Source organism: Malania oleifera, chromosome 7 (assembly GCF_029873635.1).
Source record: "Malania oleifera isolate guangnan ecotype guangnan chromosome 7, ASM2987363v1, whole genome shotgun sequence".
Classification (NCBI taxonomy): Eukaryota; Viridiplantae; Streptophyta; class Magnoliopsida; order Santalales; family Ximeniaceae; genus Malania; species Malania oleifera.
Window position 1 is genome coordinate 41164679 of NC_080423.1, and position 12924 is coordinate 41177602.

At 38.3% G+C, this 12924-nt stretch overlaps 1 protein-coding gene across 1 annotated transcript in view; it reads right to left on the reverse strand.

Moving 5' to 3' along the window:
• The window catches only part of LOC131159794 (potassium transporter 11), a 53055-nt gene that overhangs the window by 1956 nt on the left and 38175 nt on the right, over positions 1-12924 (reverse strand). The window lies entirely within an intron of this gene.

Consider the following 12924-nt stretch of genomic DNA (forward strand, 5'->3'; position numbering starts at 1 on the left):
CAATATAGTCTACAAGTGGAAAAAGTAACCATCATGCTTTGATACAAATGGGAAATTGAATACAGATCTCCAAAATGGTACCAGAAGGTATGGCTACACCTGCAGCTTGACGCATGTTTCTGTGAAACACACACACATATATATATTTTGTTTTTAAAAAGGAAAACAGCACCAAAAACTTGGTCTGTAATAGAGGCATTTTTATCTCACATCCTTAAGTATGGCACATTATGAATTTATGGACCAAGAGATGAATGTCTAATATGCATACATGTAATATTCTTTTAGGTTTTTTGTGCACGGTTATTTTTGTAATTGTTTACTCTTTTGCGGAAGTATAAAAATAAATTTTGGGATTAGAGCTGTCTATGTTGATTCACCCTTTCCTGGACACTCTCTCTGTTTCTACTGTTGAGGGCTCGACATTCTAAATGTCCTAGGTTAACTTGGTATCGAAACGGGTTTTTAAGTGTCAAGAATATAGTTTCTGATCTGAACTATCAATATGTTGGAACAGTACAGACACCATTTTTCTGTTTGCGTAAAGTCCACTGAAATTGGCACTCACTGGATTTTGAGTTTTGATCTCAGCATCAGACAACAGCAATCATCAATTTAGACCTAAACTCATTTTCTTGAACCATTGTGTAATGGTTTCAGAAAAGAGAGATATAGTTTCAGTAAACTTTGATAAATCAAACCATGCACTGGAGATTTCAGTTTCAGTTTTTCGTTCAAGGTCAGGGACTTTAGGGACATATTACTAGGCCTGAAGCTAAAACATCTGCCACAGATGCCAAAAGTTTGAAGCAATGGAAGATAAAAAATACTAAATTATCTCTTGGATTTTTGGTTGTCTCATGATGAAAATTGTGATTCCCATGAGAGAGGCTCCAGAAAGCAAAGGAGCCATGCTCTAACAACATATTCTCGAACTTGAACAGGGTGGGACCCCAAGGCACTTTCCTAGATTCCAACAAGATAGGAAAATTATCAGAAGGGGGTCTGGGTAGCACCACTTGAGAAAGATTAGGAAACTCCCCACAGTCAATGGAAAACAAGAACTTATTGATTCTAGCGACCTCCCTAGCCCCACCCACTTACCACGTAAAATTAGCATTGTCCAAAGGAAGACCCCTCAACCAACACTCGTTGATGACCAAATCAAACTTCTAAATAGAGACGTTAACCCTGGCACACCCCCCACCCCCCCAATATTTCTTGAGGGAACCTGAATGCATTAAAATCACCTCCCACTAACCACCTAGGCGAGCATAATCCCAAAACAAAATAAAATTGCCCCATAAATTTCCCCTAAGAGCAGGTCTAGAAGGTCATACACAGGAAATCCACCATTGACTGCTATCTCTGATATCAAGCAAGACAGAGAGAGAAAAAACCCACTAAACTGTCCACTCTAGTAATGGACCTAGTGTCCCACAACACTAGAATGCCACCCACCACACCCCAAGAAAGTATAAAGTCTCAATCCTTACACTCCTCTTCCCAAATCTTTCTACCTACCTCCCCGTCTTTTCACTCAGGGGAATTCCCCAACAAAACCTCCCTAATCAGACTTCTCTTCCTAATATCCCCTAGAGCCCTAATTCAAACTAAAAAATCTTCAGTCTAACAAGCTTACCCCCTTTCCTTGTCCCCTTCCCTGCCCCATAATTGATAGCAGAAATAAAAAATTTTAATTCTTTTTCCCTCTGTTTTTTTTTTACTCTCGTAAGTTTTTGGACTCGCCCCTAATTTAACTTCAACTCCTATAGGACTCACAAACTTCAGACCCATAACAATTAAGAGCTCGTTTGGGTCTTTGTAGTCCCTCTCACTAACCCCTTGGCCAGCCCAAAGTCACTCCCTCCATTAACTCCCTCATTGTGGCATAAAGAATTATCAGAAAAGGAGAACTCAATGAGTAGGAAGAATACTTTTTCCAGGTTCCGAATAATTCGAATCGCTCACTGGGACAACTATCTCCTCATTGTTGCCCCTACCAACACCTGAAGGACTAACACCAACGTCCACCTTGATAGGAATAAACTCAGGAGCAGAGGAAAAATACCCCTCATCAATCAAAGTTGTCTTTTGATCAGACTTGTGCTTAATAGAACTATGTAATCCTTGCCTGATATCAGAGGCCAGTAAAGAACTCTCTTCTTGTGCAAGCTGAGGTATATGAGATTGCTTCTTACTCAGTAATAACTCTTCCACTTTTTCGTCAAAAACCAAATCTCCAACAAGTTCTTCACAATTATCTTCTCTTCCCATATCTAACTCCCCTTCTCAACTGATCGATTAGAAGGTGGGAGTTAGAATCACAAAAGATGCTTAGGTCATCATCTGCTTCTGAGCTCCTCTCATTCTCACCGAACTCGCCAATTTTAGAATCTTCATATACAACTGTATGCGTCCCTTTGCTGCAATTTGGGTCAGTTTCATAAGAGAACCTACCCTCTTTCTGCTGCATTGATTGTTGTACCAGATCCACTATACAGACCTGCTGCCTAGTTACATCATTAGTAATCTCTACTTCCTCTTCAGCCACTTCAACCTTCTCCACCCCTGATTCCATATCCAGGTCTTTGGGAAGATCAGTCATGTCCTTTAAGATAAATTAACCTGAGTATGCTTGCTGGAAGCCTTCATCTATGGGCTGATTTCTGTATTTTCTTCCACATTTCTGGTCTCAGTATTTTCCTTGCTGGTTTTTGCATCATTCTTTTGGACTTGGGTGCTAATTTCTGATCTCTTATTTTCTAAGACAGGCCCAACTTTGGATAAAGTTTGGCCTGTTGTTCTCTTTCCTTCTAATTACCCATTTAGTGACTATAAGAGGCCCGCCAGTAACAGGCCCAAACTTCTCTCTTCCAAGTCCAGAATATATTTAGAAGCAAATTTAAAATTGTGTTTGGGTAAGAAAGTTGGAAAATCTTTCCTGATATCATGAGATTCTCCATCTTTCCTTTCCAAATCCCTCCTACCCCTCATCAGCGACTTCTGTGAAGGATCATCTCTTCGAGTGCCATCATGAGATTCTCCATCTTTCCTTTCCAAATCCCTCCTACCCCTCATCAGCGACTTCTGTGAAGGATCGTCTCTTTGACTACCTCAAACCCCCACTCTGCTCCTTCATTAACATCTTGTGGTTAATTATGTTCAAGACACCAAAGTCTGAACATCTAAATACAATCTCCTTGCCTTGTTTAGATGAGAGCTACAATAGAGCTGCGAAGAAATCCCTCCAGCCTTCACTATTCCTACTGTCATGGACACAAATAAAGCTTCGTTTTACTCCTGCAATCCCCTTTTCATCTTGTAGGAATCTTCCTTTAGGATTGGATTGCAAATTGATCGAGACCCAGGATCCTTCGCCTTGTAGGTATAAGCCTCCTTGAAAGAGCTTGTCGACTCTGCAATTTCATTCGCAAATCAACCCCAGTGACTTAACAATCCAAAGAAGTTCCTCTTCTTCAGTAAAATGTGAAAGAACTTGCTCCCTGCAAACTCTAAAATTCCAAAGTCTGATGGCCCGAGACGATTAGCACAGAATATTTTGTGATCGACCTGAACTAAGGAATGTCCTCCCCACCCAAACAGCTTGCTTCTTACCTGATAAGCAGTTGGTCTCACCCATTCTGCAATAACACCTTTGATCGACCTGAGTCATAAAGACGTCAAAAACCACCCTCACCGAACCTGAGACTAAGACTCGCAGCTGGGTAATCTCTGAAAGCCAGGGATAATTTGGCTTGAAGGGAGTTGAAGATCTGCTTGGATGTTCTGAAGGGAGTTGGAAGGATTTTCTGAAAAAAAAGGATGGAAAAAGAAAGGAAAATGGGGCTCGATAGATCTTCGTATAAGGATGCTTGACTAGCTGGCTAATCAATCGACTATGATAAATTCAAACAGACACTCTCCATCGCTGATGGAATTGCATGAACACTAAAGCCAAGGATGACTTGCCAAATGCATTGCAGGGGCTGTCTGAGAAGACAACAGGTCTTGCTGATGGCTATAATGTTCGAACTCTCTGAAGGTGATTAAATTCGATTCCAGGTCAAGGATAGTCAAGAAACTAAGATTCAGGCCAGAAGATAAGGGTTCATGTCCAGAGTAGTTCGCCATTCTCGCTGCCGCAAAAGGTGGTGGCATCACAAAGGATGGTCCATCTCCTCTCCAGAAAGCTGTTACATATTATGTAAAAGGCAACTACATAACAAGAGCATATTCTGGTTCCTTATCTCACAATCCTTGCCCCAATAAATCTTCTATCCATTGGTCAACTAGTTGATGATAGTGACATTGTTAATTTCTTTCATGATGGTTATTCAGAACTGATGCACTGGGAAGGTGAAAGGAAAGGATCATCTTGTTTACTTAGGAATTTGAGAAAAGCAGTTCTTCATCCTCTCCTCGATTTTTTTTTTTTTAAATATTTTAATTTTTTCTTCTTTTATTAATTCCAATAATGGTTGTCATTTATGGAATAAATGCCTCAGCCATCCACATTCTGATAGAGTTGATGCTGTGCTTCAATCTGGCTCAATAAGCAAGAAATTGCCTTCTTTACATTCTACGGGTAAGTCTTGTACATGTTCTTCGAGCAAACATACCATTGCACTTTTTTTCTCTCCATGCTAATAATTCTACAACTCCATGTGAATTGACTCACATTGATAAGTGGGGACCCACCTCAATTTATCTCAATTAGGTTTTTGTTACTTTAGTGTGTTCATCGATGACTATACTCAACATACAAGGTATATTTTATGCAAAAAAATTCAAGGTATTTCCTTATTTCAGAATATTTCAGTCAATTATTACTATTAAATTTTCTAGTAAGATTAAAACTATACATTCTAATTCAAGGGGATAGACGAGAACTTCCAAAAATGTTATGTGACCTTGGTATTGTTTATCAATATAGCTGCCCTGCTACACCTAAAAAAAAAAAAATGGCAAAGCAGAAAAATCACCACATGTTGGGTGTCATGCAGACCTTGTTACAAGATTATCATGCTCCACCTTCATTTTGGGTAGCGGCTGTCTCCCCACTCCTATTCTGAGTTATGTTTCACCTTCTCAGTATTGATTTTGTCGCTCTCCTGACTACTCTTTGTTTCATGGGTTTGGTTCATTGTGCTTCATTTATTTGCCTCTCCATGAGTGAACCAAGTTTTCTTAAGCAACAATCTGTGCCTTTATGGGTTACAGTCCTGATCACAAAGGTTTTTGAATTATGATCCAAATTTGCATCATTTTTATGTTTCTTGGAATGTCATCTGTCTTAAACAAGTTTCCTATTTCACATCTACTGCAAGTTTAGTTCTACTGCTAGTACTATTACTATCTTGTCTGATTTTGGTGTGCAGCAGTACAGGATTCTTTCTTTCAGATTATCTCCTAGCCATGACAAGCCCCTTCGGGCTCATCAAGGGAAGAAGAAACAGGCTGCTTCTGAAGGAACCTTCCTCGCCCATTCAGAACTGGTCAGCCATATTCCTCCTTGCCTATGATAAGAGACCCTCCATTCTTCTATATATACTCTAATGATTGCTCACCAATCTCCTTGTCTCTCTTGACCTACAAACCATTTTTCAGATTCTCTCTGTAGTACATCTTTCACAGTTTTTTATTCTATTGAGATTCTGAGTACCTATATACAAGCTCTTACCATTCTTTGTTGGAAGAAGGCTATGGACACTGAAGTTCAGGCTTTAATAGATTATGGAATTTGGATATCGTATCACATCCTCCTTATGTGTCAATTATTAGAACAAATGGCATTTCAAGCTGATGTCTGATGGTAGTATTGATCATTACAAGGCTAGGTTGATGGCTAAAGGCTATACAAGTGTATGGACTATGGAGTTACTATGAAGAAACATTTTCCCCTGTTCCTAAGATTACATCAATACATGCCATATTTTATCTGCTGTTCATCATGAACAATCTTTCAAATGGATAAATAATGCCTTGCTGCATGGACATTTGAAAGAAGTCATTTATATGACACCTTCCCCCAGCTATTGCAATGATAAGTCATTTGTTCGTAAGTTGAAGAAGTCCCTTATGGCTTGAAAATAATTCCTAGAGCATAGATTGAGCTATTCCGATAAGTTTCTCAGGATGTTGGCTTTGTGCAGGGTGATCATGATTACACTTTATTTATTCACCACCAATCAAGGCCTCGACTTTGTTCTCCTATATACTGATGATTAGCACAATGGATATGGTGATGAGGACATTCAACTCTTAAAGTACATCTTGAGTCATTCTTTCAAGATGGAGCATCCATGGACTTATTTTTTTGGGATAGGGGTTCATTAGCCCCTTTAAGCCTACTTGGTGAATCAATGCAAGTATCCTTAGATTTTATCAAAGCAGTGCATCTCAGTGATGATGATCAGGCTTACACTCCAATGGAAATTAATGTAAAGTATTCTAGTGATGATCAAGCACATCTGCATGATCCTACTATCCACTGCAAATTCGTTGGTAGCCTTATTTACCTTGCAATACCTTGTCGAGACGGTGCTAATGCTGTCAAAACTGACAGCCCATTTATTGATTCAGTTACATTTGCAGCCATTCAACATATTATTTGTTATATTCAAACCACTGCTTCTTTATATCCATCTCTTCAACTTCAAGTACATGCAGATTCTGATTGGGCAGAATGTCCTCATTGCTTGACCACTGGTCCATGTGTTTTCCTTGATGACTCCCTTATCTTGTGGATATGTAAACAGCAAGAACTAGTTCCAAATCTTCTATAATAGATAAATATCGTGTCATGTCTTCACTTTGTAGTGAAGTCATTTGGTTAAGGGGTCTTTTCTTGGATCTTGATGTAAATATTGCTGCCCTAAGCCCTTTATGCTGATAACACGAGTGCTGCTCCTATTGCCTCTAATCATGTGTTTCAATAGCGCATAAAGCATATAGAAGTGGATTGCAATTTTATTTCACAAGGGTATTATCAATCTTCCTCACATGGCAACAAGCTTCCAACTTGTTGATGTCTATACCAAGACTATGACCTGAACACGCCATGAGTTTCTAGGGAACAAACTGATGTTATCACATCAGTTGGAGAGAGCATATAGACCAAGAGATAAGAACATCTAGTCTGTACACATGTAACATTCTTTTAGGTTTTCTTTTTAAGGCCATTTTTGTCAACGTATACTATTTTTAAGGAAGTACAAACAGATCTATTGGGATGGGATTGATGTAGGTTGATTCACCCTTCTCTACACATTCTCTATCTGTGTTCCTACTCTCCATGGCTCCATGGGATGTTCTGATTTGTCTTAGGTGAACATAGTTAACAACAATAACAAGAAGCAGCCTAGTGGGATTGGCTATATGAATCCTTTTTCACCACTTTGTATCAATATAGGACAACATCCTCTGAAAGTTGAATGCCATCAAAATTCCCTCTTACTACCTTAATCCGAGCATGGTCTTAAATTTCCACAAAATTGTCGAAATTTTTGTCGAAATTTCTGGTTTCTGCGATCCTCAAAATCGAAATGGTAGTCGATTTCTATCTTGCATAATTTCCATCGAAATCTCAACGAATCATCCAAAATTTAACGAAATCTCGAAATTTTTGCAAAACTTGTTGAAATTTGAACTATGCAATGAAATTTCCTCGAAATTCAAATGAGAGATTTAAGAGTGAAATGAAGTTTCTCTCTTAAATTATTTATTTATTTTTATCAAAACAAAAGATTATGTTGGAAAGTTTCAAATTTGTTTAGTCAACTTTCCTATTTTTCTAAGAGAATCTCAGCTGTAAATGTGTGAATATCCTAGAATATTTAGTTTCCTTAGAAGTTAGCATCTTTGGTTCTTTCCTTCTTGGTTCTTTCCTTCTATTCTTTTGCTGTACATCTATTTATACAGACATGTACGCATGTTACGATTAATGAGAATTATTTCCACAAGAAGCTATCTCATTCTAGATGGTATCAAAGCTAGGTCCGGCTCTTGGCCTTGTGTAAACCCTAGTTTCCCTTGGCAGCTCCAATCTAACCCTAATCTCTATAGGGTTTTCTTCCTTGTTCAACTCTACCCTAATCTCTTATGTTGCTGTAGCCATGGCTGAAACTTCAAACAAAGTTAAACCCGAAACCAAACCTACCCATTCTAAACCTTACTCTGTCCAAATTACCAATATACGATTGAATGAGGCCAACTTCCTGCGATGGTCACAATCTATCAGGATGTATATTTGTGGCAGAGGGAATATAGGGTACTTGATTGGTGAAGCTAAGGAGCCCAAGAGGACAGACCCATCTTATGCTATAAGGGATGCTGAAAATTCCATGGTTATGGCATGGCTCGTGAATGCTATGGATGAAGAAATTAGTGCTAATTACATGTGATATTCTATTGCAAAGGAACTCTAGGACAATGTGAGTCAAATGTACTCTGACCTGAATTACTCTCAAATTTATGAACTACAGCAGAAGATCAGCAATACTTATCAAGGAGACGGCAGTGTAACAAGTATTTCAATGTTCTTAAGGGCCTATGGCAAGATCTGGATTTATTCAATGATTATGAATGGAAAAATCCTACTGATTGCAATCACAATAAGAACATGGTGGAAAATGCAAGAATTTTTAAATTCTTGGCGGGACTTAATGATGAGTTTGATGAAGGGGAAGAATCCAAGGGAGACAGCCTCTACCCCCACTCGGGGAAGTATTTTCTGAAGTAAGACGATAAGATTGTCGAAGGAGTGTGATGATGAAGAAAAAGGAGGATGAGACTCTGGAAAATTCTGCTGTATTTTCTGCCAATAATTCTGCTCTACTTTCTACCAATAATTTTGCTCCTCATGCTGCTGGCAACACAGATTTGGCTACTGCCAAGATTTCTGCACAGTGGCCTTACTCTAATCAAAGGAGGTTGGAAGATAAGCCTCAAGTATGGTGTGACTATTGCAATAAGCCACACCACACTCAAGAAAATTGCTGGAAACTCCATGGAAAGCCAGCAAACTAGAAGAGCAACAAATCTGGACCCTCTGGCAGCAATCATGCAATCCCTAAAGCCAATGAAGCTAATTTCCTAAGTGCTGAGCATGCGGATCATCTTCTTCAAATGTTGAAATCTACTTCCGCCTCTGGTCTTTCTACTGGTTCATTGGCCCAAACAGGTGATAACTTTAGTGCCTACCCTTGTTGCTTAATTCTTGCACCATGGATTATTGATTCTAGTGCATCTGATCGCATGACCAGTACCTCACCATTGTTTCAATCTTATTCTCCTTGTTCTGGTAATAAAAAGATTAGAATTGCAGATGGAAGTTTTTCATCCATTGCTGGAACAGTTCTGTCCAAATCTCTAAAAAAATAGAATTCAAATCTGTCCTTCACATCCCTAAACTTGCTTGTAACATGTTGTCTGTTAGTAAACTCTCACGGGATTCTAATTGTTGTGTCATTTTCTTTGATTCCCATTGTGAATTTCAAGACCAACTCTCAGGGAGGATGATTGGCAGTGCTAGGATGATTGATGGACTCTACTACTTCGATGAGACTTTATTCAACAATAAACAAGCACAGGGTTTAAGTAGTAGTACTAGTTCTATTTCTATACGTGAACAAATAATGCTTTGGCATCTTAGACAAGGACATCCTCGCTTTCTCTATTTAAGACATTAGTTTCCTACCTTATTTAGAAAACTGGATTGCAATTCTCTTCATTGTGATGTTTGCCACATATCCAAAAGTCACTGAAGCACCTATCAATCAAAAACTTATCATTCTTCCAAACCTTTTTATTTAATTCATAGTGATGTTCAAGGTCCCTCAAAAATCACTACTACTTCTTTTAAGAAATGGTTTGTTACATTTATTGATGATCATACACATTTGTGCTAGGTGTACTTATTGAGTAACAAATCTGAGGCTAAAAATTTTTTTCAGGATTTTTATAATATGGTTAGACAAAGTTCCAAACGAAAATTAGTTCTTAGAACTGATAATGGTTATAAATATTTTAACAAATGTTTAGGAACGTTTCTTTCAACAAAGGGTATTCAACATCAGTCTACTTATCGTGACACCCTACAACAAAATGGCATTGCTAAGAGAAAAAATTGCCATTTGTTAGAGGTTGCACGGGCCCTAATGTTTTCAATGCAAATTCCTAAATATCTATGGGGTGATGCTATTTTAACTGCATATCTCATTAATAGGATACCTACTCAAGTGCTAAAATACATCACTCCCTTAGATTGCCTAAAAAAATTGTTTCCTACATGTCGGATAACATTAGACCTACCACTAAAAGTGTTTCGATGCACTGTTCCTGTTCATATACCTACCAATCTTCGATCCAAGCTTGATCCCAAGGCAGAAAAATGTGTTTTCCTTGGATATGCTCCTAATAAAAAAGGGTACAAATATTTTAAACCTCTAACTAGAAAAATTCATATCAGTATGGATGTTGTTTTTATTGAAAACCAGCCCTTTTTTGGCCATAACTATCTTCAAGGGGAGAAAAAGGAAATTGAAGATGAGTTCTAGCAAGCCTCTAAGCCTCTTCTAAATGTTTTCCTTGATATTGACATCCACTCTTTAAAGGATCAGGAAACCGATACTTTAACTGGCGAAAATTATAGAAATCCTAATCTACCCACACAAGGCATACCTGATTCACAAACAGGGGGAGAAGTACTATCAAATATTCCTTCATCTGAGCTTCGTGTTTATACTAGAAGAAAAAATCATCAGAATAATATAACTCTTTCTTCAAATCCAAAGCAAGGCCAATCATCATCACCTACACAAGTTGGTCCTCCTTCACATGCTCCAGGTACTTTTTCCTCTCCAGATCCTTGTTTTGATAATTCTCTTGATCTTGACCTGCCCATTGCCCTTAGGAAAGGAGTTAGAACCTATACCACACATCCTATTTCCAACTATCTATCCTATCATAGACTCTCCGATTCTCATAAGGCCTTTACTTCAAATGTTTCTCATCTATTTATTCCAAGAACCATTCAAGAAGCACTAGATCACCCAGATTGGAGATTGGATGTTCAAGAAGAGATGGATGCACTAATTGCTAACGACACTTGGAAAATTGGTGACCTACCGGAGGGGAAGAAGGATGTTGGCTGTAAACAGGTATTTACAGTAAAATTCAAGGCAGATGGGAGTATAGAAAGGTACAAAGCAAGACTTGTAGCGAAGGGGTTCACTCAAACATATGGAATTGACTACCAGGAAACATTTGCTCATGTAGCCAAGATGAACTCAATCCGTGTGTTGCTCTCTCTAGCAACTCAATCTAACTGGCCCTTATATCAACTAGATGTGAAGAATGTCTTCTTAAATGGAGACTTAGAGGAGGAAGTCTTTATGGATCTACCGCCCGGATTTGAAGGGAAAGGTGGCAAAGGCAAGGTGTGCAGATTGAGGAAATCATTGTATGGACTCATACACCGAGAGCTTGGTTTGAACGCTTTGGGAAGGTAGTAAAGAGTCATGGCTACAGCCGAGGTCAAGCCGATCATACTATGTTCTATACACACACGAATGATGTTAAAATGGCTATCCTTATTGTCTATGTAGATGATATAATTCTAACAGGTGATGATAGCAATGAGCTAGAGAGGATAAAGAAGATCCTTGCTTAGGAATTTGAGATCAAAGACTTAGGCAACTTGAAGTATTTTCTTGGTATGGAATTTACAAGGTCAAAGAAAGGAATTTTTGTTTCCCAACGCAAGTATGTGCTTGATTTACTTGGAGAAATAGATATGCTAGGGTGCAAAGTAGCAGAACACCTATAGAGCCGAACATTAAACTCCAGCTGACTAAGGCTGAAGAAGTGATCAACAGAGAGCAATACCAAAGATTGGTAGGGAAACTCCTTTATCTCTCTCATACACGTCCTAACATAGCCTTTGCAACAAGCGTGGTAAGTCAATTTATGCACTCACTGGCACCCGACCATTTTGATGATGTGTACGGGATTCTAAGGTACCTAAAAGGGACTCCAGGTAAAGGTTTATTATTTGGAGGACATGGGAATTTACAGGTTGAAGTATACACTGATGCAGATTGGGCTGGAAGTATCACTGATAGAACATCAACTTTGCTATTGCATCTTTGTTGGAGGAAACCTAGTAACATGGCACAGCAAGAAACAAAATGTGGTGGCAAGCTGTAGTGCAGAGGCAGAATTTAAGGTTGTTGCTCATGGAATTTGTGAAGCACTATGGATCAAAAGTTTGCTCGAAGAACTAAAGATTACTAATTCACTACCAATGAAACTGTATTGTGAGAATAAAGCTGCAATAGCTATCGCTCACAATCCAGTTCTTCATGATAGAACTAAACATGTGGAGGTAGACAAGCATTTTATCAAGGAGAAAATAGATGAGGGAGTAATCTGTCTGTCATATATCTCGACAACTGAGCAAGTAGCAGACATACTGACAAAGGAACTGCCAAAGAAACAGTTTGAAAACTTCATTAGCAAGCTGGCCATGGAAGATATCTTCAAGCTAGCTTGAGGGGGAGTGTTGGAAAGTTTCAAATCTGTTTAGTCAACTTTCCTATTCTTCTAAGAAAATCTCAGCTGTAAATGTGTGAATATCCTAGAATATTTAGTTTCCTTAGAAGTTAGCATCTTTGGTTCTTTCCTTCTATTCTTCTATTGTACATCTATTTATATGGACCCATACCTGTGTTACGATTAATGAGAATTATTTCCACAAGAAGCTATCTCATTCTAGAGATTAATACAAGTGCTTTTGAAATTAAATGAAAAAGAAACCTAAAAAAACATTTTATTTAACCATTCATGTCTAAATTATCATTATTTGTATTATAAATAATATTTAAATGATTTATGAATTTCATTTGTATTAATTGATTCACT